Source organism: Anomalospiza imberbis, chromosome 19, assembly GCF_031753505.1.
Source record: "Anomalospiza imberbis isolate Cuckoo-Finch-1a 21T00152 chromosome 19, ASM3175350v1, whole genome shotgun sequence".
Lineage (NCBI taxonomy): Eukaryota > Metazoa > Chordata > Aves > Passeriformes > Viduidae > Anomalospiza > Anomalospiza imberbis.
Window position 1 is genome coordinate 7,552,140 of NC_089699.1, and position 26,253 is coordinate 7,578,392.

Genomic DNA, 26,253 nt, shown 5'->3' on the forward strand with positions numbered 1-26,253 from the left:
CCCATCTTGTGTTCCCACGTCTCAAGTTAACCTTTGTTCCCATCAGAGCCACCTTACACTGGTACCACAGCAGCCTGTCAGGCCTGTTTTGTGTTCCCAAACACTCAGCAAAACTTTCCGTGACACGAATGAGCCTGATCCTCACATCTCCCGGCCAAGACACTCTGAAACCTCCTCAAACCAGCTGTGGCCAAGCCTCAGGTGACATCAGCAGCACCGTGACACTCAGGACAAGATGATCACAATGGTGGTGTCATGGTGCTGCAATCCTGCCTGGAATAATCCAGTTCACAGGCGTATGAGGAACTAAACATTGGGAACCACAATGTGCACCTTGCTTTCCCCTCTAAAAAAGGGACATTCCCAGCCAAGGGTGGAGCCTGGAGCTGGAGTTAACTCCATTTTAAGGACTTATTCGTCCCAGACCTTAGCCATAAGTTAGTTTTGTCACACTGTTCCCATGAATTACTTCTGGGACAGAATCTGCAGGCACTGAAGTCTTTGTATTATCAGGTTTGCTATGAAGGGTAAGCTCACAACTGCCACTTCAGGAAGGGTTTTAATCCAAAATCCTTCATACCTGCACAAAACCATTCCTGTCCAAGAAGAATCAGCATCATTACAGTTAGGAAGCACCTTTAAGAGCATGGACTCCAACCTTTACAGAAATAACCAAATAAAACCCAACTCTGACTCGTAAGATTTCCCACAACTTATTTTATTCTGGAACAGAAGAAAGCAGGGTACCACTTTTTCTGCCAGCCAACTGTAGATCAGGTCCTGGTGAAAAGAAAACCCAAAAAACAACAGTATCAGAGCAGCTGAAAAGTTCCCGATTTGCACTATTTAATCTGGAGTACAGGTCTCAGGAGACAAAACCTTGCTCCCACCCATGCCAATGGCACTAGTACCCAAATCCTTTTTGGTTTTAGTGGTCCCTTACCCATGGTGTGGCTGCAGCAAGCACTGAGCAGTGAGGAGGAGCCTGTGGCTACACACAGGTGGCCATTTCACGTGACATATCAGCAGTCATTTGTGACATCCCGTCCAGAACAATCTTCCTTCTCCATCTGTGAGAAACCACAAACCAAGGCTGTAACTGTCTTCCTAAAAAAGTCCATTCTGAAACAATTCCTGCCCTTCTGGTCTCAAAGCAATGAGTAGCTTTTTTCCCATTTATCATCAGGCTGCCTCTCCACTTTCTTTTCCCTGTTATACCTTGGAAGCCAAAAGCTCCAGGTGCTTGTCCCAGTGCCTGATCCTGCCTGGGAGACAGCTGTGCTGTCAGAGCACCCAGTGTGCCCGATCTCTGGTGCCATTCCCTCCCCTTTCACAATCCTGACGACACTCCCTGTCACCAGCTCTGCCGGCCTGTCAGAAGCTGTTATTGACCTTCTGCAAACAAAACCAAATTCTGCTCAATAAAGCATAAAATCATTTAGCAGAAGGCAGCTGTCAGCTGCCCAAGACAAAGTGCTGCTCCAGCCTGTGTGTTCAGTGACTGTACATCAAGGAAGAGAAAAAAATGCATTTCTTATCTGCCCTTCAACCTGTCACTGTTTGCACAAGGAACTTGAAAGCTCTTTGCAGCTCTAAACTGTGTTATGACAACAGCAGCTCTGCAGCTGTGGGACTGCACCTGGCTGCTGTCACACGGCACAGGGTGGCAGGACAGGGGACAGATTCTGTCATGCTGGTGCCACTCACACCTGTGGACTCTTTGCAAGGGGCAGGGGACCCACTAAGGGAAGTACCTGAGCCTCAGTGGACATTTTCCTCCTCAAGCTGAGTGTCAGACAGGGATAACAGCACATCACAGGCTCAGTGTCTGTGCCACCCCTCACATTCCCCAAAACCACACACTGTACAGATACCCAGCTGTTCTCCCTGGGATTTTTCCTGGTAAACCTTCAGAGATTAGGCTCACCAGGTGACTCAATGTGCCCACAGGCCTGGCATGTAATTAATGAATTAAAAAGAAACGACACACAATACTGAAGAATTCAGTTCTCTTACCAGCCTGAAGCCAAGCATATCAGCTGCCCTCTGGCCAAAGCTGTCTTTGGGCAACAGCAGCCCCAGGATTCTGCAGGGCCATTTCCTCCTAAATACAAAGTTGCAATGAACACTGTTAGCAAAAGTACTTTAAGTAAAGTTGGTCCTCTTTTCCTCACCTCACCTGAAAAAAACCCCAGCACTGGATCACAGAGCAAGAATTAGACAGAAATTCTCCATTCAAAGACAGGCAACTTTTGTCTCACAAAGTCAGCAGAGCAGAAACCTGTCCCTCAAGACACAGAGGAGCATGTTTGCCAGGGGGCTGTCGCATTCACAGACAAGAAACTTTGGGAGGTGGATGCTATTTAAATCCTTGCTTAGGGAAAAACCCCACCAGCTTTGAGACATCGGTGGTTAGGACCCTTTTAAGCTGTTCCAACCTGACATTCTCCTCATCTTCCAGAAACCTCCCAGTCCAACTCGCTCCCTGCACATCCATCCATGGTGTAATTTGTCTGGGTTTATCTTAAGAAATGCATTTATCAGACCTAGGACAGCCACATCCCCTCAGGTGAAAGACTGCTCAGGGTGTGTCCTTCACAGGATGACCCTTTGGGGCAGGTGAGCTGCACCTCCCACCCCCAGCAACCTGATGCAAGTCTGAAACTGTCCCAGAGCACCTCCAGGCAGGCAAACAGAGCAATTATTCTGTCACTAGGTCTATTTCTGTGACAGACACAGTTATGAGATGAGCTGTGTCAAGTGTCTCCATAACAGGCTGTCATCCAATCTCTCCTACCTCTAATCCTTCTACTCTGGCTCATCTCTGACCACGCTGACAAGCAGGTGCTCTGCTGGGCACCAACACCAGGAAAATTCCCATTCAATCCATGCTGCTTTTCAGCTTGTGCTCCCGTGGCAGCAAAGGGCAGCACGCTCAGGTGGCAGCTGTGACAAAGCTACCGCCTTTATTGGCTGAATTACATTCATCAAGCCATTGGGCTTTCTTATCCCCTCCCAGGAGCCCCAGGAATGCAGGAGGGTATAATTTGAGACAGCAGAGCGAGTTTTTCTTCCACAACCCCTCAAGAGGAGGAAAAAACCTCAGACTACGCCGAGACAGATGCTGCTGTTTCTCACCATTGTGAAGGTGCGCTGTGGGTAAATCAGCTCCCCAGCCAGGGGAGTGTTTTTACCCGTGCTTGACACGGCGTCATGCTCTGAAACCGAGAAAGAGAACAGAGTTAGTTCAGGTAACAAATCATTCCTCTACCTTCGCGTCTCTAACACTGAGCCTCAGAGTTCCGCTTCCACAGAGGAAAGACCAAATTCAGACAGGGATAACTTTTATCATCACTAGCTCAGCTTCCAGAACAGCTAAAGAGTAGAGGCCCATCCCAAATGGCAAATCTGTTCTCGCCCTCGTGGCTGTCGCGCTCCTCACCCGGGTAGCCCGCGCCTGCTGCTACACGTGGCTCCCCGGCCCCACCGGTGCGCGGGGTCTCGGCCCACTGAACGCCCGCCTCGGGGGGCTGGGAGACAGCGCCGCACACGCTGCCCATAAAACGCTGAGCACGGCTCGGGCCAGCCCGCGGTTCCTGGCGCAGCCCCTCACGGCAAGGCCGGAGCCCGCGGGGCCCAGAGCCCCCGGCCTTGCTCCCTCCATCCACCGTGGCGGGCGGAGGGGCCACTATCACGCCCCCGCCATGCAGCCCTCGAGCCCTCGCCGCAGCCCTGCGGGCGGTTCCGGCAGCGTACGGGAGCTCCCCGCACACCGTCCGGCCGTCCCCGCGCCCCTCGAGGCCGCCGTGCCCGCGGATGGCGGCCGATGGCGGCCGGGCCCACTCACCACACGCAGCTCCGCCGCCATGCTCGCTCAGAAACCGCGGGGCGGGCGCGGGGGCGCATGGGAACTGTAGTCCTGCGCCGCGAGGGCTCATGGGAACTGTAGTCCGGCCCCCTGAGGAGCGCGGGGGCTGACGGGAAGTGTAGTCCCGTCCCTCAGGAGTAAAGCGCGCTCCTGCCCCCCTCATCCCACTCTTTAATGGTATTTACTGATTATTTATTAATTCTTCACGTACCCTGTTCATTAGGGAAACACATATAATTGTTCTTAGTAGGCCGAATGCTTCAAAAGGCTGAGCATGCATTAACTCATGGAAGAAGGGGCTAATTAGCTGGAAATCAGGGATTAGTCAGTTATTAGTAAATGTATGTGCCACACTTTGAATGTGCGATGCTTCCAGGATGTGCTCTGATTGTCCTTTTCTGTTAAAACCTGACATGACATCCAGAGGATCCTCTTTAGCTTACATACGAAACTATAAATGAAATTATAACTTATATATGAGCCTGTGGATGATTCTGTTTAGCTTGTACATGAAGTCTGTGTAAACATTAACAAAGTGCAAACAGAAACAAGGAGAAGAAACATAAGAACTGCTGATGTCTACTTCCTTGCCCCAAAGGCTTATCCCATCCTTGTGGTAAAAGAGCTCGAGTGAATGGGAATGGAAAGCCAACAAACCAGAATCGGAAAGCAGCCAAGTCTGAGTGCCAATGCCAGCCCCAGGGTCACCCCCGAAATGTCTGGGAAGCGCAGGATTCGTGGTCCCCTGGGGTGTCTGGATCAGAGGTGTGCTCATGGACAGTTGCCAAACTCCCACATGGCCTTTGCTCTCCAGAATGGCCCGTGCTATTTCTTAAAGTTTCTTTTAAAAAGTCAGCGGGCTGCAGGAGGCTTTAAAAACAAAAGTGCAAGAAAGCTGTACAGAGATACCAAGGTGCTGTCATAAATAAGCTGGTTCCAACACCAGCAGCTGGCTGTGGTGTTCCCCAGCCCTCTGTGCCCCCCTGGATGCAGGAACCCCAAATGCTGTCCTGGCTGGGAAGAGCCGCCTGCACCGAGTCCTGGGCTCTGCCATGAGGACACAAGAGCCTCCCTGGCCCACAGGAGCCTGTGGAAGGAGGGTTTGGCCTGGTAGGAAGGCAGATGATGGGAGAGAAGAGCAGGAATTAACACAGCCTTTGTTGAAGCAGCCTTTGCTCTGTGAAGATTTGGCTGGCGATCTGCCTGGATGCTTTCAGCTTCCTAAATAAGCAAATATAACCCATCTAACTCAACTAGAATTAGCCCTTCAAGGCCCTAAGGGAGGCAAGTTTTAAAAAATAAAACAACTAAAATCCCCTTTCAGCAGAGTTCAGATCCCAGAAGGAGAGAAGATGTAACTTGGATGTGCTGAGGGACTTACCACTATCTGGATTTTTGGGTGGAAGCCGCTCAGCCCAGAGAGCCCGTGTGTACCTGTAAAAGGATAAGATCTGCCAGGTACCGAGTAATGAATGGACTCAACAATTAAAACTCAAGAGAACAGCATGAGCTAAGTGTGCAGCCAATTGGATGTAATAATTCATGTTTGCACTGCACGGATAATGTTTCCAAGGATGTCTTGGAGTCAGAACAAAGACGCTGGGTGAAGAGGGATAGCCATTGCCTCACCCATGTTTTCCTAATTCTCTGCAACTTTGCCTGTGTGGGAATTAATTGAATTTTCTCTGCTGTTCCCTTTAGAGGGCGACCATGTCCCACAGATCTCCAGCATGGAACCTTCACCGGGAGCTGCAGGATAAGGCAGAGCATCCCCGAGGTCACCAGGATGTGGTGGCTTTTCTGAGGGTCTGTAAACCCTCCGAGATGTGCGGGAAGTTACAGCCTGGTCTGAGGGTTGTGCTTGAACGCACTCTCCTTCCTCAGGCAGCTGCAGTGCTGCTCCCAAGGGCAGTTTGGAGATAATTTGGATAGATTTCCTGTGGCCAATCTCCATCACTTATGGTATTTTCTTGCTCCAGTCTCTGAAAGGTTGAACAAGTTAGAAAAGCTATGAAAAGGGCACGTAGACCTTCTACACATGAACTTTTGGGGGCTGCTGCAGAGGATTTGGAGGGGATTGCTTCCTCCCACAAATCATACGAGAGATCAGTATCTGACAGAGGAGGGAAGGATGGAAAAACAAATGGAAATCAGTGACAGAACCACTCCATCTTCGGCTGGGCTTTGCTCCCGTGCTCAGATTGAAGGACAAGGTCATCTCTCAGTTTTCCACCCATTTCTTCTCTTAGCTGCCTGTAAATCCCTCCAGGGAGAAACTCTCCATGCTTATTGACAGTAATTTGATTTCCTCCTGATTTCCCCTCTGCCTGCCCTGGTCCCACCCTACAGACAGGGCTCCACAAAGCCTGGAGAAACAAAACGTCTGGGGGTTCAGAGATGCTTTGCTGTGGTTGTCTTTGACATATGGCCAGGGGGAAGCAGCCAGGGTGTTTGAACCCATTAAAAGGCAGTTCCCCCCTGGCAGACCCCAGCCCCCTGCCAGGCTTCAGTGTACAGAGCACGAGGAGATGCTGAGGTGCAGGGACTGATGCTTGTTTCTGTCAGAAATGCTGGGTGCCCAACAAAAAACAGTCCCTTTGGGTAAGGCTGGAGACTGCTTGCTGGTATTTCAGGTGCCAGACTTCAGAGACAAAAGATCTGTACTATTAAAAAAAAAAAGCCTGCCATAAGGTCCTAAATCCTGGTGTCAGTTGCTTCAAATCAGCCCCCTGAAATGGCAGAAAGGCTCTTTGGAGCTCAGCAGCAGACAAGCAACATCTTCCCACACAGGACAAGGCACACTGCAAACAAAACATCCTTCCCTGCTCCTGGCAGCAAAGCTCTTAAGCCTTCATTTAATATTAAATACACGTTTAAATCTAAGCCCATTTCTCAGCATGTCTCGTGTGCTTATGTAGAACTTCAGCAGGCTCAGGAACGCTCTGCTGTAACTGGAGGCTTGTGCACTGAATAACAAGAGCTTTATGCTTACAGAATATCTATGCAAACAAGGGATGGCTTCTCGGGGATAGATTCTGCAGGTTGAGGAAAGAAAATGTTCCTCTTTCTCCTGATGGTGCAGAAGGAATTGCAGCTCCGGACACTCAGCTGTCCCTCCTGCTTCTTCCCCTGTTTCTCAACTGAGTTTTGAGCACAGTACAGTAAAGCCAGTCTCAAGGTACTGTTTTTTGAGTGCAACACAGAATGGATCTTGAGGAGATTGTGTCAGTGGGATGGAGACAAGCTGATCAACACTTTTGATCCTTCAGGTCTGTGTCCCAGCCAGGCAAAGTGACCATCTTGTCAGAGCCAGCCAGATTCTGTTCCCAGCTCCTTGGAGGAGCAAACAGAGCAGAGAACACACACAAAATGTTCCAATGGCAGTGCATGCACAGATAAATCCTGGGGCCAGACTGATGCATTTGTTGAACGGTAGCAGCAGGAATCCAGCTTCTTCATGGATGAGCATGTTTAATTGAAACATGCACCCTCTGAGCATACCCAGAGATAGAGGTGTACAGCTACACAAATGCTCCCAAAGGTAGCAGGAAAACTTTAACATTGTAAAGCTACTGAGACCGGAGGAGAGATTTCCTTTTAGGCCAAGTTAGATGAGCAAGGGAAGGAGAGTTGTCCTTGCTTTGGGCAGAGAGATGGATTCTCTCTCTATTTTCTGTGTCAGCCTGAGCAATTACAGCACGGTAAGCAGGAAGGGAGTGAGCTGGTATAAAAATACCCAGGTAATATGAATGGGAAACTTCTCAGGCCCTCTTTTATCACAGTGTTTCTGTTTGCTTGGATTACCTTGGCCAACCAACCACTGGTTCAGCCATCCCCATCTGCACTGTGCTGGAAGCAATATTTCATCTATCAGGCTCAGATACCAGAAATACGCTGGGCATGCACGGAGCAAACAAGCATTTTCTTGCAAGTAATTAGCATAAGCTGCACTGAGGTCAAGCAGTTGTGTCAGAGCATAATGCAAATCAACATTTCTTCCTGCTGCAGATGGAAAAAGGACAATTGCAAATGCCATATCTCCAGCTCACCTCTTGCTTCCCACCATTTATTCCAGAGGAAGGAGATAATTGTTTTGAGGTTCTTTTGAGAATAGCATCTCTCTGCTGCTTTCATTGCTTAATGGGGAGAAACGTGTTTAAATGATGAAAGGTCACATTATTTCAGGACCTTTTGGTTAATTTTTCTTGCCCTTGTGCAGGGAAAGCAGGCCGAATGCCTAATTTGACCAAGTCTGAAGGTAAGCTGAGGCTTTTCAAGATGACAGAGGGCAGCTGGTTAAAGGGCAGTGGTTATTCCTCCTGCTGCCTGTAAAAAGGTTTCTTGAGCACGGTTTCCCAGTGACATCTGCTTGAAGGAGCCCTTCAAGCAGGGCATCAGACCAAGGGCCACCCAGACTCATGTCATTTTCCAAGAGATGTCCAAAATGAATGCTTAGGGAATGCAGGAGCAGTGATTACTTGCGGTACATCTCCCAGCACCTTTCCAGCCACCAGCCACTTGAGGGGGGCAGATTCTGAGAGCTAGAGGTCAGTTCACTGCCCCTGCTAATGACACTTCTCGTCTCTTCTCTGGAACAGAGATTTCAGTAACTTTGTTTCCCACGAACTTGCTCAGTGAATCTGTAACAACCATTCCCTCCTGTGGGGAGGAGAGGGACCAGCTTCCTTTTGTTTGCCCCGTGTCTGGCTCCTCGTGGTTTTGTTTGGTGGCCCCAAGTTCCTGTACAGGAAGAGACCATAAATGGCCTTTGCTGTCAACCCTCACCGTAAGGGCAGAACTCTTGGATCTACTTATCCTAGCCTTGTCTTCAGGCTCACAAGTGTGATTTCTTCAGAGTAGATCAAAGAGAGTAGTGTTGTTTTAAACCATTGTTTTCCTCCAGAATGTGATCTATCCACTTGCAGATGGCTTTTATGGTCTCTAAAGCCTCCCATGGATTAGCCCGAGTTTGACTGTATAAACATTTTCTCTATCCCACATCCTGCTTCCACAGCATGTCTCATATTCACTTCTCTGTCCTCTCACTCAATCCAAACATCCTGCAGAAAGCCTCCAGCTCTCCTGGACAGCCTTCCTCGCTCCCTTTCCCCACAGGTTGCAAATGAAGCTCAGTCAGCCCAACGCAACCCCCAGATTCCTGGAGACCTGCCTACAAGGGAGAGGCTCACATGCCTTTCTTTCTGATCAAGCTACCAGCTCGCTGCTGCGGTGCTGTTGCTGCAAGGTCGGTCTGTCTTTAGCCGTCTCCCCCTTCACTTCTCGAGTGCTCTCCTCTCTTTCCTCAGCTGTCACCTCCTCGCTGCTGAAGGAGGTGGGCGGGAGAACACGCTCCGCGGGAGACGGCTAATCTTCCGTGGCGCTTGTGCTCGGCTACGGGAGCGCTCAGCTGCTCCGGCATCCTCCTCCACCTCTCCTCCCAAGGTCAGCGGGAGAAAGCCCCGCCCTGGCTGCCTCGGAAGTGCTGCTGGGGGCTTGGGGTGTGTGTGGGGAGCTGGACATGCACCCCTTTATCCCTCAAACCAGGCACTGCACCCTGCAGAGGAGGGAACTGCTGCAGCAGGTTTCAGGGCAACCCCTTCTTCTGGGGGGGTCAGGACTGAGGCTTAGGGGGGGCACGGGGGTCCCTTCTGCTGGAGTAGCTGTGGGGCAGGCTAGGTGAGGCAGGGGGAGCCAGGACAGCGTGGGTGGTACTGTCACAAACAGCAGCACCTGGTTTTCCAGAAGTTGCATGTGAAGTGCTGCTGACTTGGAGCAGCTGGCAAAAAATAACTGGAAACAACCCCCTTCCACCCCAATCATTATTTAAACAGTATAAAGGTCTCTGTAAATGTTTAAAACAATGTGGTTGTGAGGGGAAGGAGGAAAGACAAACAAGTTTGCTGTTTCAGCTTTGCAAAAACAGATCTTAATTTTTTGGCAGGGTTTTATTCATCCCGAAGATCCAGCTGCTAGCCTGCCTTGGGAGGCTCCAAATTCATAATCACTTCTCAAACATCTTCTTTCAAGAGGCTGCAATTTGGCATGGGCACCACCTTTGATGTCTGTGTTTGGTCAGGGCCTCATGCCATAGGATCCCAGTTCATGGCCAGGGCACCTCAGCCAGGAGTCAGTAGATGTGAGTACTTGCTCCCAGTGATGTTTTGCTTTCCCAGACCTAAGATTTATGGTAGCCAAAGCTCAGCAGGGGCCAGGGAGCTCAAAGTAGCAAGGTGCTATGGGCTGGGTGACTGCTGGGGTACCTTTCCCACATGTGAGCAGGGCAGGAATCAGGAGCCCCCCTGTTCCCTGAGCACCTCTCCCAGGTCCAGCCCACTCCCCTTCCTTCCTCATCTGCCTTAGCACCACTGCCAGCACCTGCTGCATTACCACAGCAGAAGCCCTATGAAATTCCTGTTTAAATACACAGCTGGCACCATGACTTCAACTAATTCATCTTCTTGCTGTTGAAGAGCTGGAGCTGCATCCTGGTTTGGCTCTAGCCTGAGGGGGAGTTGATCTGAAGCACTGGGCATTGTGGGCCGCTGGAGATCCATGTCTGTTCTGCAGCCTCCCTGCAGATCTGATGCCCTGGGTCTCAGATCCCAAGCCCTGGAGCATCGGTCCTGAAGCAGGACCATCATTTGTGTGGGCTCTCAGGGAAAGGAGGGCATCCTGCTCAGGGTGAGGGAGGCTTTGGACTGGGAAAAAGAGGGTTCATCCATGAGGAAGACATATGAGAAACAGGTCTCTGGGGAGCAGAGGAGGACTGTACTCCCCACAAACTTGCCTGAGGTCCCAGCTTGTCCCCAGCACTCAGTTAAGGCTTGCTTCTGCCCAGTCCTACCTGCTCTGCTCCTGTCCAGCCAGGGAAGGACTTTGTGCTCCTGGTCAGTCTTGTGTTGCCCTGGTGTCCTTCTGGCCCAATCCTGCTCAGCCCCATGCCTAGCTGTGGGGTACAGTTACCTTCAGCACCCAGGGTTGGGTGGCTGCTCTCTGCTCTGAGTTGCTTTGTCCAGTGTGTACAACCTGTAGTGCTACAGAAATGTGCTCTGATCTCCTGTATTTGCCCTACAGCTTCTAGAATGACATTCCTGCCTCAGCTGTTCAGTCTGACAATGCTGCTGGGCTGTGATCTGAAGATGCTGTTTTCAGAGAAGCTCAAGTACCTGTTGGGTGGCTAAAGAAGCCTTGCTGCTGCTGAGATGTGGGTGGCTGTTCCTCTATAGATATGGGAGGAGGATGTAAATGATGGTTCCTCATACAGCCAGTCCCAGCCTGGCTCTTGCTGCTTCTGTTTCTGAAGTGACCTGATCCAAAACAGAAAGACTGAGCTCAGCTGCGCTGGCTTAGCTCTTGAGCAGGGCTGCTCTTGTTGCCTGGGACTTCATGTAGTTTGGGGGGAAAACTCTGATGCTATTTTCAACCAAAGCCTAAAGAGTGATGTGATGCACCAGCTGCTTGTGTGCTGTCCTGCCTCCCTGGAGTCCTCTTCTACTCAAATCAGTAACTGCCCACAGACAGCACCAGGAAAAGCTGTTGCTGGGGTCTCCTTTGCTTTTCTAACTTCAGCCAGCTCCTGTGCAGAGCCTACACTGAGATAAAAGAGACTGACACAGTGTGAAACCTTCCTCCTCTTCAGCAGATGGTGTTTGTGACAGTGGACTTTGCTTGTGTTGTTGTAGCAGAACGGCCTGGGCTAGCCAAGAAACAGAAGGAGAAGCTGCAGTCTAGGCTTGTTGGAACTGGCTTGTTGTGTAAACCTGGCCTGAAAGCCCGGATCACAAAGGAATTCTTGATTTTTCAAGGATTGGGTTTCTCTGTCATCTCCAGCTTACAAGCTAAAGCACTGTCTTGACTTGCCTGCAGTCAACAGCTCCAGTCTCTGAAGCACTCCTGGCAATCTCCTGGGAACCTCAGTGAGCAGGGAGGTGATGTGTGTTGCAATGTGAACTTCATGTTACCTTCACAGGAAACCTCAATGCATCTCAAGGGGGGCTAACCTGGTGTTGCTGCCTTAGGCTTTAGCAGATCAGCACTGTACCTGTCCTAGCTGTGAACTCTACATGCTCCATGCCTAAAAATGCTCATGGTCAGAGAAGCTGCCCTGACCTGAGTGAACCAGAGGTGCTGCTAACTGAGCCTGTTCCTGCATATTCTGCTAAAATGATCACTGAGAAGGTGAAGCTGAACCTCCATCAGACCCATTTCTGTCAGACTGAGACTGCTGAGCACTAACTGCAGTGGATGATTTCAAGATAAGCCTCACTCTCAATCAGAGTGAACAAGAAAAACATATTGCCTTCATATTGTATGAGGGCTGCCTTCTGCACCATGACTGAGGGTGGAACTCTGTTATCAGCAAGGAGCAGGTGTCAGCTGGCATAAGCCCTCCAAGAAACTGACTTGCCAATATTTCTGTCCTTATTCCATCTATCACATTCAACATGTGAGTGAACACAGACCAAGTGTTGTTCCTTCAGCTGAAAGGGGCAAGAAGCCATGTGCTTTGAGGCTGCTTGTGTGTCTCAGCAGGTTCCAGGCCTCCAGAGACAGTTCTCAATTTTTTTCTAAAATTCTCTGACTACCTCTGCCTATCTCCCTGCTCCCAACCCTGCCAAACCACAGCAATCTGTGAAGAAATTGGTGAGCATGGCAGGGAGACTATTGCAGGCTCCATCCCACATCTGGTTCACACCTGGGAGAGATACTAACCTTCATGGGGAAAGGGTTATGTTCATCTGGGAGCGCTGCTATTTGAGCACACAGAAATCCCATGGACAACATATACCTCCACATGCAATCCACACTCAGCCCATGCAACCCCTTGTGTGCTTCCCTCCTCGTCAGTCTGACTCTGATAGCACCGGATTTCCTCACAGCACTTGGGGACAAACTTCTCTTTGCCCTGACAAGCCTCAAAAACTCTTTCACAGCAAGCCAAGTGTGAACTTAATGTGTTCCATATCAGCACCACCTACCTGCCTCTACCCTGCCCGGTTCCAATAGTGACAACAGACCTGGGCAGGTAGGAGGACACCAGACACAGCTGGACTTGAGTGCTGGGGTGTTCAGCCAGAGTGCACTGCTCCCCACAGCACTGCTTTCAGCTGAAGAGCAGAAAGCACTTCACCTCCTCTTTCACTCAAAGCTCTCAAAGTGGTGCCGTATGGATGTGATCACAATGTTCATTAGTCTCTGTCTGAGCCCCCTCATGCTGCAAAATCCCTGGAGGGGATGGGCTGGAGTGGGATGAGGTTTGCTGTGGCTGAGATCTGGTGGTTTTTCCCCTGGGGTTTCAAGAAGTTTTGTTCCACCCATGAAAACTGCCAGGCGTCAGAGGAAGATTTGTTTATTGGCAGCTGTTCCCATTTTGCTCCAGAAAACTGATGCTGTGCTAGGAATGCACCGTGACTAAGATGCCTCTGGGCTGCTCAGGTCAAATAGCAGCAACAGGGGAAACGAGGGACAGGAGAGCAGTTCTTCTCAGCAGAGAGCAAACAGGAGGGCTGAGCCCTTTCATTCCCCTTTCATCCTTCCCTGAGCCAAATACCTCAGGAGCTGAGTAGCTTGAGGGAGAGGAGGAAGCTGGGGTGAGCAGGCTGCTTCCTCCCACCTCTGGCAGCCCCGGAGCACAGGCATGCACGCTTGGCTCTGCCTGTTGCTGCTCTGGGAAGCTTTGACACTGTCAGTCTCATTGCTTTTGAGGTGGTGTCTGATCCCTGTGGAGAACAGACCATGCTTTCTCCATTTGTTTTGCTGAGGGCTCAGGAAAGCTTTCAAGATCAGAGGTTTAAACAAGGGGTGTGACAAGCAGCGACAGTTTGGGAAAAACACAAGCAGCAAAAGGTTTTGGTGCTGTCAGAGAGCATGACAGGCAAGTTCACAGCCCCTGCAGGCCTTTGGCTTCCTGTTTTCTTCTGCCAAACGGAGAAAGCAATCCTGTGTGGTGACCTTGTGGCAGGCTGGGCAGAGCTGGAGATGCTGAGAGCAAAGCAACAAGCCTCGGCAAGGACTGAGACGGGGAGATGTTCTGCAAGGACTAGAGAGGATGCTGTGAGGCATCTGGAAACTCAGCTCCTCCAGTGTGCTCAGCTCTGTCCTCTGCACCCTCGATGCTGAAATTGCTCTCAGGGCATCTCTTCCTGCTGCTCAGAGGCTGCCAGGGTTGATAGAAACCTCTGGGGCTGGAGAGTGGGGGGTGAGAGGAGCCCAAAACTTGTCTCCTTGCCCTCCAGCAGCTGAAAATGCCAGGACTGGTAATGGGTCCAGTGAGCCCTGGGTGGGTGCAGTTTGGGGACACAGCCCTGATGCTCCAGCCCCTCAGCACCACTGCAAAATGGGTCGTCCCATCAAAACACATCTTGCCTTGTTCCCAGACTAAAAGAAGGGGTTTTGTGATAAAAAGCTGCAGCTGGTCTTTCTAATCTTCCACCAGCATCTGCATTAACTGTCAAGACAGTGATTTCCTTGATGCTGAGCAATTTTTTTCTGTGCACGCATCCAGCTAATCAATTAAGTTTCTCAGCAGCTTCCTCCAGCATTCAGGCTTGGAGGGTGGAAGGAATTTGTTATTCTAGGCACTGTTGGAGAGGCATGAACTGTACTAAAAGCAAATTGGTTGCACTTTCCAAGCACTGCCACTCTTCACTCACAGCTTGTCTTGCTGATCCTCCTCCCTCTGCCTCCTCCCTGCTCTCCTGAGCAGCTCTGGGTGCAGCCCTGGTCCTACCAGCTCACCCAGGGCTGGCCTGAGGCACATCTACTCAGCACAAGCTGTGTCCAGCCGGGATGGGAATGGGTTTTTGAGACACTCAGCATCCCAGGCAGAGGCATGGGTGTCTTCCTTGGGGCAGGGTCTCCCTACAGCAGGTCAGTTTGGCTGTCCAAGGGCTGAATAGTGGTGGTTTGTCTCTCACCTGCTTTCCCAGCTGCAGCTGGTACAAGGTGGCAAGGCTGGGTACCACACCACTGTCATGGGGACATGCCAGGGTAGGTTGGTTTGTCCCTCAGCTAAAAAAATATTCTCTCTTAATGCTTTTATTCTTTTTCTCTTCTTGTTTTCCTCTTTCTTTTGTTGCTCCTTGCCCTGCCTAGGTGTGGTCCTCCGCATATGGGATGCAGATGCCATGGGATGTATTCACATCCTTCCCAGGAACCTTGGGCTTCACCGAGCTGAGCACGGGGCTGAGAAAGGCAAGTGCAAGGATCCAGCAGAGTGGGTGGAGGCACCGAGAAATATGGGGAATTTGGGGTGACCTTGGGAAGATTTATGGATGGTTGAGAAGAATCTCCTGCCAGATCAGATACACCCTGGCTCTCTTCTAATGGGAATGGGGATGTTTTTTATGAGTGTTTAGCAATGCAGTGGCGCAGACATGGGAGCGGCAGGGTTGCTGGGGTCAGGAGGGCTGCAGAGGTTTTTTAGGAGCACAGCCAGTCGTGTAAAACTCCTCACTCCCCACTCTGGCCTGTCAGGACATACACACGCATCCTCCCAGGCCAAGGAAAACTTGGCCCCAGCAGAGCAGAGCCGGGTGGCTGGTGAGTAGGGGTGGCCACAGCCTGAGCCCAGCCTGGCCTGGAGATGAGCAATTTCCTATTAAGTGCAGCCTGGCAGCCTCAGGAATGCCTGCTCAAAGGCTTCCCTGTAGATTTGCTGCCCAACATGTCATCCTGCTTGGAAATCTCAGCACAGAGGATAAGGAGGAACTGGGTGAAGAAAATGAGCCATGCCTTCAGAGGGTTAGCCTTAGCAGCAGGAGGATTTCAGCCACCTTCAGTGTTGCAGCTAATGACATTCCTTCTGTAGGTGAAATCCCATAGATGTCCTGCTTGGGAAGTGATTTGGTGAACAAGGAAAGAGAACTCAGGACCCCTGCTGCCAGTCTTCTTTCCAAGCTGTTACACAATACTATTCTGGGGTTAACAAACCAAAAACATCTGGGAATAATCAAAGCTATTTAGGCTCTGAGAAAGCATGGCTGGAGAAAGTTTGAAGGAAGCAACTTGAAAGCTCAGCACTGTTAAAAACAGTCTTGAAGCCCTGAAAATTAAAACTAGGGTAACATCTACAAAGAGTGAGGAAGTATCAAAAGAAGGATCTAATATCCTCTGGGGAGCAGAAAGGAGCCGGAATGAATTGTAATGCTTGAGCTTCTAAGCTACAGGGCATTAAAAAATTGCTTCAGAACAAACAGATCTGCCTTTCCTGTGGTTTCCACTGGCATGAGAGCAGAGAGAAGGACCAGGGGTCTGACTCAAGCAGCTTGGGGATTGGAAGTGTGATTTAAAGATAGATAATTGCAATCTCCAAAAGCCTGGTAATGGTGGTGCAGATCCCACCACGAGTGGTACTTGCCAGGGCTGGGTTGGGGGGACTCAAGGCACACAGCAGAGATTTGAGGCCCAATGGCATCCCTGGCAGGGGGACACCAGCCAGAGCACAGCTGGCAAAAGGAGGAATGTAACCTGCAGGCTTTGCTTTGCAAGAGGCAGGATGTGTGCTTGGCTGACTGCTGGCATCGCCACCGTAGGTCGTGGCTCCCGGGAGATGTTCCTCATGGAGGCTGTGCTTGCTGTCTCTCACTGCAGGGGATATGCTCAGATCTCTTCTGGCATGGGAGCTCAAACGATCCTGGGATCATCCTGGTGGATAACCCAGGGCTGGCAGCTGGAAACACTGTCTGTGGGGGGTCCAGCTCTGTGTGCTTGCTGAGCTACCTGCAGCACTGACCCTGCTCCTTCTGCAGAAGCCTGGAGGCTGCTTCCCTGGAGTGACTCAGGGAGACAACCCTCATTGATGGAAATCCCCTCTTTTAGCATCACAGGAATCAGTCTGTCCCTGGGAAATCTCACTGCTGCTGATGTATAGAAGCTTTAATCTTGGAAGGCCTCTCTCAGTGCTTTCCATTCCCTCTCGTATCACTTTACATCTCCTGCCCTTGGCTGGGTATGGGGTACAAGCCCCCAGTATCTCCAAGAGATGGAAAAGTAGCCTGGGTGTGGGGAGGGTGAACACACTGCAGGAAGGACAATGGCACAGCCAGCCACCACAGGAGCTGTGGAAATTGCTAAAGATTTGGGGAATCCAGATTTACTGCATCTTCTGTGGCAATCTGGCCTCCCCAGCATCCTTGTAAATGAGAAACCACATAAGCCTCACACTCTATTATTGCTTTAGAGCATTAGAATCCCTCATTTAGGATAAACATTCTCATCTCCAGCAGAGCATGAATAACATTAAATGAGATAGTTAAAATGTTTCAGGCCAATTATAGCCCTGGTGTAACTTCGGCAGAGTTACACCAGGGATTAATTTGATCCGGAGAGCTCTGCCTCCTGTTCCAAACTGGGATTCCAGCACGGGTAATTACATCCTGCCTCTCTGCACTTCCTCTGGAGTTTTAATTGGGTTGAATGGACTCAACTTCTGCTCTTTTCCTCAGAAAGCCATGAAATTTCCAAACTGCTATATGAGCCGAGGGAGCTGTGCTGCCTCACTGCCGTGCGAGTGTGGGCTGGGTCTTCCCTGGGTGTGGGTGCACAGCAGCCTGCACCCCACTGTACCTTCTGCTGGTAACCCCACCACTCCAGTCTTATGCTGGGGGTCCAGCCCACCCATCCCAGCCTGGATCCCAGAGCAGGACCCCTGTGCATTGAGACAGGCAGCTGGACTGTCTCCCCCTTCCACTTCCCAGCCCTCTTAGTAAATCAGCATTAATGAGGGACATTTGACCCTCTCTTTCCCTGAACAGCCTCATGAAGCATTTTTGTTCCATGAGATAGTTAAGAAACTTGAACCAATTTCCTCTACTTGCTTCTACTGTAGTTTTTTTGGTTGATTTTTTTTTTTTTTTTTGAGAAAAGGAAAAGTTACAGGCCACACACAGCCTTAGGATGCCTCAGGAGTGGGAGCAGAGGAGAGACAGCAGGTTCTGATGTGGAGGGGATGGAGCAGACAGGGCAGCTGAGATGAGGTGACCCTAGTCCTGGTCTGCTTGATTTGTCAGAGAGACCACGTATGCAACTGAGACAAGAAGGTCAGAACTGGGAAAGTGCACATGCTGGCTGTGATTAGGAATTTAATTGGGAAGGAATTGAATTCTGAGGCATTATGTCACTGAGTTGGAGCAATACAGAGCCATACATCCTCCATAGCCAACTGTATAGAGGGGCAACAGCAGAGGGAAGGGTGCTGGGAACAGCCTCTCTCACAGATTTCCAGGAGTTTCTGCTGCTGTGTGGTCCACTTCCCTTCTCAGAGAGAAATGATGAAAACAGACAGTCCGATAAACCCCGGGGAGCGGGGCCCAGCAAGGCCCCACAGCTTCACCCCCTCCTCCAGACAGTGTGGGACTGCTGGTCCCAGACTACCTCCACTCCCCAGCTGGAGTAGTCCACTCAACATTTCATTTCCCCTTTTAGTTTTTCCCAAACTGTATTTTAGTGGGGACAGAGAGGGAAAGAAGAAGAGCAGAGATGTCACAATCCTTCCTTCCTCCTCAAACAAACAGCTTCTCCTCAGTGGGGTCACAACAGTGGGACCACGATGGGGGGACCATGTCCATCAGCATTCCTTGGAAAAACACTGGTGACACCATCCCTGACCTGTGAGGGCTGCCACCACCCCTTCTGTGTTTCTCATGAAGTGGAGGGTGGTTTTGGCCAGCAGAGAGGACACAATGAACGAATTCAGCGAATTCCCACTCCCACCCACCAAAGGCCTTCCGGGACCATCCCAAATCTCGGTGCAAACAGCAAACAGCTCGCCATGGCCAGCAAGCCTTGCGCAGCCGCTGGCTACAGGCACTCACCCGCTCTGAGCTCAGCTGCTGGCTGTGGCTGGCTGAGTAAATAAAGAACATTTCTCACAAAATCCACCCTCTCGGAGGTCCCTATGAGGAGGGCTGGCCTTTCCATGGCTCAGGAAACCTTTATCCCCCAAATCTACAACACTGCCCTGCAGCTGATTTAGCAAGCGCTGTTTGCACACCCAGGTTTGCAGGGCAGTGACCCTGTCCCAGCAGCACTGTGATATTTGCAGGCACCATTTCCATCTGGGCCCATGTTGTCCTTTCTGGGAGTTTTGAGTGCTAGTCCAGATGGGGAGAGAGGTCAGAGTTATTGATGGAAAGGTCCAGACTGAAATCTGGATTTTCACTAAACCCAAAATGACTGTGCCTGGGCTAACCCTGCAGATCAGGGCTCCAGTGGGCTCCCCCCAGTGAGGCTCTGCTCCAGTCTTTGGGGGTCTCATAGCCCCAGCATGTACCCATCCTTCTTGGGGCTCCTCTCCATCCTGTTTCTGACCTTGCAGATCCTCCCTGTTGCTCATTTCTGCCCGCCCAGACTGAACAGCACTCTGCAGCTAAGCCCGTGACCTTTATTTTCTCTTCAATCAATACATAAAAGCCATTCTACAGCAATACCAGCATGTCAGGGGAATCCAGGTGATTCATATCACCAGAAGAGCTGATTCTGCTTTTGAGGTTCAATCCTGGTAAGCTTTTGTCTTTTCAGATTCCAATCTTTTCTGTGCTGCCTTCAGCACAGCATTGTATTCATTCCCTGACCCCCCTTCCTGGCATTATTGACTCTGTATCTTGCTTTTAATCTGCTGTAAAATGAAGGTAGCTCCAGGTAAAACCAGTTTTATTCCTCCTGATCATAATACTTATTTTGCCAAAAAGAAGAAAGAAAAACGTTTAACAGGAGTTGAGGTCGAAGAAGCTTAATTTATAATCTTACAGGGGAAAAAATCTATTAGGAAAACTCTGTAGACATTTGTGAAATTCTCAGTATGGAGAACCAAGCTGCTGGGAGCTCTTGTCCGTGTGTCTGGCCTTACCTCTGAGACAGGGAGGGGACCCCACAGCTGCAGAATGGGGAGAGGGTGCTGACATCAACCAGAACACCCTGGGCAGGAGACACATCCCAGGTTTCTTCCCCACCATCAGCCTCTCTCCTTCCCCCATTGCTGTGGCTGTCAGAGGTGGTTGGCTCTCAGAAGGAGTAACCAACCTGGTTTGGGTGCACACTGGGTGTATTTGGCACTGAAAATTCATGCCAGCCATGGCGAGGCCAGCACAGCTGTGCCCATGATTCGGCTTGTGACTACTTCACTCACCAAAAAACCAAACACCTGTCTCCTTCTGTCTAATATCTATTTGCAAAAGCTTTGGGAGCTGCTTTTCCAGCTAGGTTGAAGCTGATGTTTGCGAGCCCACTGCTCCCAATGACTGATCAGCACACCCTGATAGACTTTTCCCATCAGAGCATTTATTTTTACAGCAGGACACCAAGTCCTCAAACAAACGAAGGCTTGCACAAGAAATCGTCTGCCTCAGTTTGGCAGCAAACAGGAATATTTCTCTTTATTCTAAACCCAAATTTTTGTGGCTAAATAGAGCCAAAAATATAACTCACCCTGCTACTTCTCCCAGACACAAGTCATCTCTGAATGCCGAAAGCAACTCTTCCCCTGCCACAAATGGACCAAATAAACCCAGCACGAGACTGGTGCTTAGGAGAAGCCAATGTGCCTCTAATGCTGTCATCTACAGTGAGCTGTGTGCACACTGATCTTTTATTAATGGATTTATATCCATGGGAAAGCTGCAGAGCACATGAGAGCCCCATGGCCGGGAGCAGGATCCCCAATCGCTCTGTGCCCACAGCTGGGGCTGCTGGCCACGGCCCAGGGCTCAGCCTCAGACAGGCAAATTTCCTTCCTGGCCCAGCATTTAGCCCAGAGCCTGGCCCTCCCTGAGCTGTGGGAAGACAGCTGGGTGATGTGGGTTTGTTGCTGTCACGGGTTGTTTTCTGAGGGTTTCAGCCGGTGCCGAGGCTGGGATGTGCTCGGTGCTGGCTGCAGAGCGCAGGGGAGCTGCAGGGCAAGAAGGAGTCATGGTTAATTGGTGAATTGTGGTTAATTGTTGAGAGCTCAGGTTAGAAGCCTTGGGGGAGCTGCCTGCAGGGCATAGTGAGTCCCTGAGCTGCCCTGGGCATTCAGCAGTGCCCGGGGGGGATTAAAAAAGACAGCTGTGGCCCCAGTTTCTCCCCATAGCCCAGTCCAGTGTTCCCTCACCCTTGATGCAAAGATTCCCTCCCACAGCCAAGGCAGTGGTGTGTGAGTGATCCAGCCTTTGCTGGGAGCTTCACATGGACACCCCAGAGCCAGCCCTCGAGCCCTGGGGTCATTGAGCAGGACACAAAGCCACATCAGTCCCAAATCCCACACAGAATCACTGTGTGGCTGAGGTTGGAAGGGACCTTAAAGACCATCTTGTTCCAACCCTCTTCTACTAGACCATATTCCTCAAAGCCCCATCCAACCAATCCATCAACACTTGCAGGGCTGTGGCATCCACATCCTCTCTGGGCAACCTGCACCCACCCCTTGCACCCCATCTAGCTCCCCTGCTTTTTTTTCCCCATCACCCTGGCTCCCCTGCTTTTTCTGTCCCTACGAGATGCCCCTGGCATTCAGGCAGCCAGAGAGAAATGTCTGTGTGTGCCCTCACCTGGGAACTGAAATGCTATTGAAAGTAATGGAAAGATGGGGTTTTCCCTTCCAATCCAGCCATTCCAGGTTTAATTTCCTTTCTCCAGAGCAAGACACTTTTCTTGAGACTTCACAGCCTCACCAATAGGCAGGAAAATCAATAAATCCTGGTGAAACATAAAAAAAACAAAAAATCACCATTAAAATACTTGAAGGTGAAAACCTTGCATGTCCTTCCCTCAGAGCTGCATCATCCCAGATAACTGCTGCATCCCACCTGGCCTTTGCTCCGAAGCGCTGTTATGAGCCATGAGGGTCAGAGCCGGCCTCTCTCCTGATCTCCTCCTCTCCCTCGGAGTGCCTGGGGACAGAGAGATGGGGTGAGCTGTGGGCAGTGGTGCTGATTGAAGGCCCTGTCTAAAGGGAAGTGATAACTTGCTCCAGTAAAGGGCATTTTTGCACTGAAGTAACTGAGTAACAGCAAACCCTCCTTTTCCCCACGTCCCCCTGGCTCTGCAGAGCATCGTGCAGCAGCAGGGATGAATCTCCCTTACAGGGGACCAAGCAGCTCAGCTCCAGTCCCGCATGGAATTGCTGCAGCACAGTTTAGCCTGGAATATGCTGATTTTATCCAACAATTCTTTTCTTCTTCCTTTTTATTTCCCAGGAAATAAATAAATCATGCAAGTCTTCCATCACCCACTCTCCACGCAGCTGTCCCTGTATCACGGCCCGTGCTTCCCCTGGGCTTTGGAACTGGGTCAGTGAGCAACATCCAGCACTGGTTCTTCCCACTGAAATTCATAGAAAGCAGATATGGCCCCTGGCTGCTTTGGAGCAACTTTGCCTTTTTAGCACAAATCTCATCCAGCCTGGGGTGGGCTGGAGGAGCAGGCCATGCCCAAGCACAACCCTCAGAGGGACCAGGGAATCTGCCAGCAGCACTCCCCTGCATCCCTCTGCCACGCTGGTGCTCATGGCTTTGCATGTTTGCTACCTGGTGGGGAATGGATGTTTTTGAACTTCCATCCCCTGCCAAACTTGGCTGAAATAAGCCAGCACGCTCGAAAGCCATCAGGGGGAGCAGGCATGGACACACAGACAGAGCACACAGCATTTCCTGCTGGGGAAACCAGGCAAAAGAGGGAGCAGCTTCATCCTGTGATTGTGCCCCTGCTCTTCGGACAGTTTATTCTCTGCCCTGTTATACCCCGTGGTAAAAGGGAATTTGTTCTCAATGGGTTGGGGACCAGATCTTGGGATAGACCTTGTCTCATCATAGGCAACATGGCTGAAACAAGTTCAGGGACCTCCTTAAGCTCCCAAAGCAACCCTGCAGAGACCAGAAAGGTGGGTAAAACCTATCCCTACCTCCAGACACTGTTGGCTTTTCCACTTGTGCTCCTTTGCAGTGCTAGAATTTGGGGTCACTTTCAGTAACTCGCTCCAAAATCAGAAGGAAAAGCCAGAGACGCTCTCTGAGTCACTGGCATGTTGTTACCAAGGACACTAAGGTTCCTGATTTTGAAGAAGAGATTAATTACATTCTACAAATAGACATTTTATCTGCACTGAAGAGCAGCAAGAGCAAGTTCTTTTAGCGTGGCTCATTATGTATCAGCAGGTAGTATTGTGACAGATGTAGGAATGCAGTCGTATTGTCACTGGGGTTTAATCATCAGAGAGCTGTCTTCCCCAGGTCAGCTCCCTGTGAGGATTTGTAATATTTACATAGCACTTGGGGCTGGCTTCTTTATTGCTGGAGTCTGTATTCACTCGTCAGTCTCTCATTATGCATGTGCCAGTATTAATTGCATTTAGAAATGAGATTCTAAAGCAGAAGTGAGAGCTATTTAGACCTCCATTCAGCTTGAAAGACAGCAGCCTTCTGTGTGACAGCTCTCGAGATGTTCTTGTGCTCAGCTCTCTCCCCAGCTGAAAAGCAGGTGTTGGAGAGAGTTGGTGTCAGAGCCACTGTATCAGCACTGCCTTTTGTGCATGCCCAGACATTTATATAACCGACAGGATAATGACTCCGCAGAAGTGGCACAGAATCGACCCTTCTGGTACTGGATTGAAAACAGCCAGGGAGAGAGTGGATCTGCTCAGCTGCTGTGCAGATCTGGGGGAAAGCAATGCTGAGCCCTATCTCCTGTGGAAAGAAGAGGGGTGTTCCCTTGCTGGTGGGTTTGGGGGTTATTTATTGGCTCGCCTGTGCCTGCAGCACTTTGGGGCTGTGTTTGTGGCCTTGCTAATGTATTTAAAGTGTACAGAAATTTGGCTGACACTTGTCTGTGCCTGCCTGCTGCGCTCTGATTGCTCCAGCCTGGAGAAGCAGAGCTGTGTGCCACCACTGTTGGCTGCCAGCCGTGCCTGGCCAGTGGAAATGAGGAGGTCATGTCCTGCTTCCCAGAGGGAAATAAGCTGGAAGGTCAATCTCGATGATGCCAGGCTACCGGCTCTGCTTTCCCCAGCCTGAAGCACACAGGGTCTGTTCTTGTCTTGCAGCACAGTGTGTGGGATACGATGAAGGTGTTCTGGGGGCAGATCAGCACCGGGGCTAAACACTCCCTCTCTCCATGGCCCTGGTTCCCAGTCCCAGGAAAACAACCCCTCTAGGGCCCAGGTGATTCATGTCCAGCCTTTTGGGAGGGGTCTCAAAAAACAGCAGTAAGGCAAACCCATGTTTCACTTCCCAAAGCACCTCCTTTGCTTTGCCATAGTCCAGCACTGCCCCACCAAGCCTGAGACCTCTCCAAGAGCTCTCCATGGAGGATATGTCACAGACCTGGCTCTTTCCAGCTGGCTCCTTTGTGTGACCTGTGTCCCTTTGGGTGCTCCTGTTCTCCCTTGGGTGCTCAGTCCCCTGCATTGCCTCACGCTGCACCGGCACCAAGACCAAACCCCATGTTCCACACCAGCAGCATCTCTACCTCCCCAAACCCAGGAGCAGGCGGTGAACATCTCCTGCCAGCAAGAGACTGGAGGGGAAGAACATGAGAAAGGCAAACAGAGCAGACATCCATAGCCAGCCCTGGCCCCCAGCCAGGATCTTCTCCTTAAATATCACACAAAACAAAGAATAAATCACTGCTTGTGAGGAAATCCAAGCACAAGGAGTCCCTCTTGACCTTCCTGTCTCTTGACAGCAGGTTAGTCCAGGATAGTGTTCCAGTTTGCTTTTCAACTCCAGCAAGGGGTGGGGACAGCAGACCCCAGAGCTGGGATGCTGGGAGGAATCCCTTCCAACCTCTCCATTTCAGATGGTGGCAGCCAGCTCCAGTGGCCAGCACTAATCCCATGGCTGAGCCCCCCAGCTCTGTGAGGGTGGGCCAAGGACAACCTGTGCCATTCCTGGCTGCCCCAAGGTATATAAATAGAAGACAGGGACGTGAAGGAGGTCAAGTGAGCAGGGGATTTCATATAATCTGATCTTGCCTGTGCTGTTCATTTGTGTCCTTTGCTCAGGGTGCACGCCCTGCTTCGCACACGGGGACGTCAGAGGCAGAGGGTTGATCCTTCACCGAGCCAGGTTTATCCCGTGGAACATGTGGGCTCCTGACTTCTTCTTCACATGTGCTGTTTCTCAGAGATATCTTTAATGCAGCAGTCATCCAGAACAGTGCACATATGGAAAATCCTGGTCTTTGTTGCTGTATGGGGTCCTGGCGCCTGTGCAGCCTAAGTCCGGTCATCTAGCTGGCCAAAATCCAGGTGGATCAACACAGTACTGGGGCTCTGGTCCCTCAGGTCTGCTCCTGGTCTTGAGGATGCTGCCTGCCCTTCATGAGGTCCACTGTGCCTTGGTCTCCTGCACCACTTCTCCCCAGGCCCTGCCCAGCAGCACATTTTTCTCTTGCTTCTGCTGCTTTTCTTTTCCAGGACATGAAAGTCTGGAAACAGAATCTCTCTTGGTGTAAAGCTGTCAGTGGAACAGCTCTGATTTATGCCAACACCAAGCAAGGCGAGTAGATGAATGTCCAAAATAGATCAAGTAGAAAAGCTGTTAATAGCCACTGGCCTTTAATGGTGAGAGCAATTAATCACCAAAAGAACTAATCTAGGAGGGTACGGCTTTTCTGTGGGCTGCACCCAGACCAGGTGCCTGTCTGAAGACTGCAGCAGGGCTTGGAGGAAATTTTTCCTGGCCATCCAGCTCTGAGTCTCCCTCATGCTCCCAGGTCCATGCCGTGATGGGAGCCCTTGTGCTCATCCCAGCTTTTTGCTGCTGTTGCTGGCACCAGGCACATTCTCTCCCTGTGCTGCTGCTGCTGCTGATGGCAGTGGTGGTGATGAAGCCAGATGGGTGAAAGGACAAACCAGGCTACAGGCCCACAGTTTAAATGTGGTGGAAGGAGTGCTGATCCTGCCTTGAGTGGAAGTAGCCAGGGCAGGACCATGCCTGTCCCAGCCCCAGCCTTTTCAGCTCCAGGCTCTTTCCTATCTCCTCATGCACAGATTTGTGCTTTATTCACTACTTGCTCCTAAGAAGCTGACCCTGCACACTGCTCCCCAGGGCAGGGCTTGTGCTGCAGCTGGATCTGCCTGTCCAGGGCTGGGGCACTGGGCTGTCTGCATACTGCCAGCTCTGGTGCCATCATTCCAGGCGACTTGTCCCCCAGCCATGTACCTGCCCATTCCTCCTGCAGCTTCCCAAGGGATGGACCTGCAACCTGCCAGCCTTGCCAGTCATCCCTGTACCCTCTGCCCAGCGACAGCCCCCACCTCTGCAGCTCATTTGCTCAGATTCTTAATGAGTGTTTAATTCAGCCAGTGCTGCAGGTAGCACAGGGAAACCCAGGGGCACAGAGGCCAGGAGATGCCTTCCCTGCTTTGAGGCTTGTTTCTCTCTCCCCTGACTTAATCGGCTCATTAAGTGCCA

The 26,253-nt window shown here is 50.9% G+C and overlaps 2 long non-coding RNA genes and 1 other non-coding gene across 5 annotated transcripts; all 3 read right to left on the reverse strand.

The window, feature by feature from the left end:
- Window positions 1–697: 697 nt before the first annotated feature.
- On the reverse strand, window positions 698–3,896 carry LOC137485142 (uncharacterized). 2 transcript variants are annotated; one of them, XR_011005196.1, is made up of 5 exons: window positions 3,848–3,896; window positions 3,139–3,218; window positions 2,017–2,104; window positions 944–1,070; window positions 698–780 (listed from the first exon to the last, which is right to left on the reverse strand). It is a non-coding gene; the product is annotated as an uncharacterized lncRNA (long non-coding RNA). The 2 variants fall into 2 exon arrangements; XR_011005197.1 differs by lacking the exon at window positions 3,848–3,896 and adding an exon at window positions 3,757–3,780.
- On the reverse strand, window positions 3,288–3,363 carry LOC137485486 (small nucleolar RNA R38). The gene has a single exon (XR_011005330.1). It is a non-coding gene; the product is annotated as a small nucleolar RNA R38 (small nucleolar RNA).
- Window positions 3,897–20,023: 16,127 nt separating the features above from the next.
- On the reverse strand, window positions 20,024–25,573 carry LOC137485118 (uncharacterized). 2 transcript variants are annotated; one of them, XR_011005189.1, is made up of 4 exons: window positions 22,743–25,573; window positions 21,649–21,732; window positions 21,391–21,538; window positions 20,024–20,753 (listed from the first exon to the last, which is right to left on the reverse strand). It is a non-coding gene; the product is annotated as an uncharacterized lncRNA (long non-coding RNA). The 2 variants fall into 2 exon arrangements; XR_011005188.1 differs by lacking the exon at window positions 22,743–25,573 and having other exon boundaries at window positions 21,649–22,083.
- Window positions 25,574–26,253: the final 680 nt, after the last annotated feature.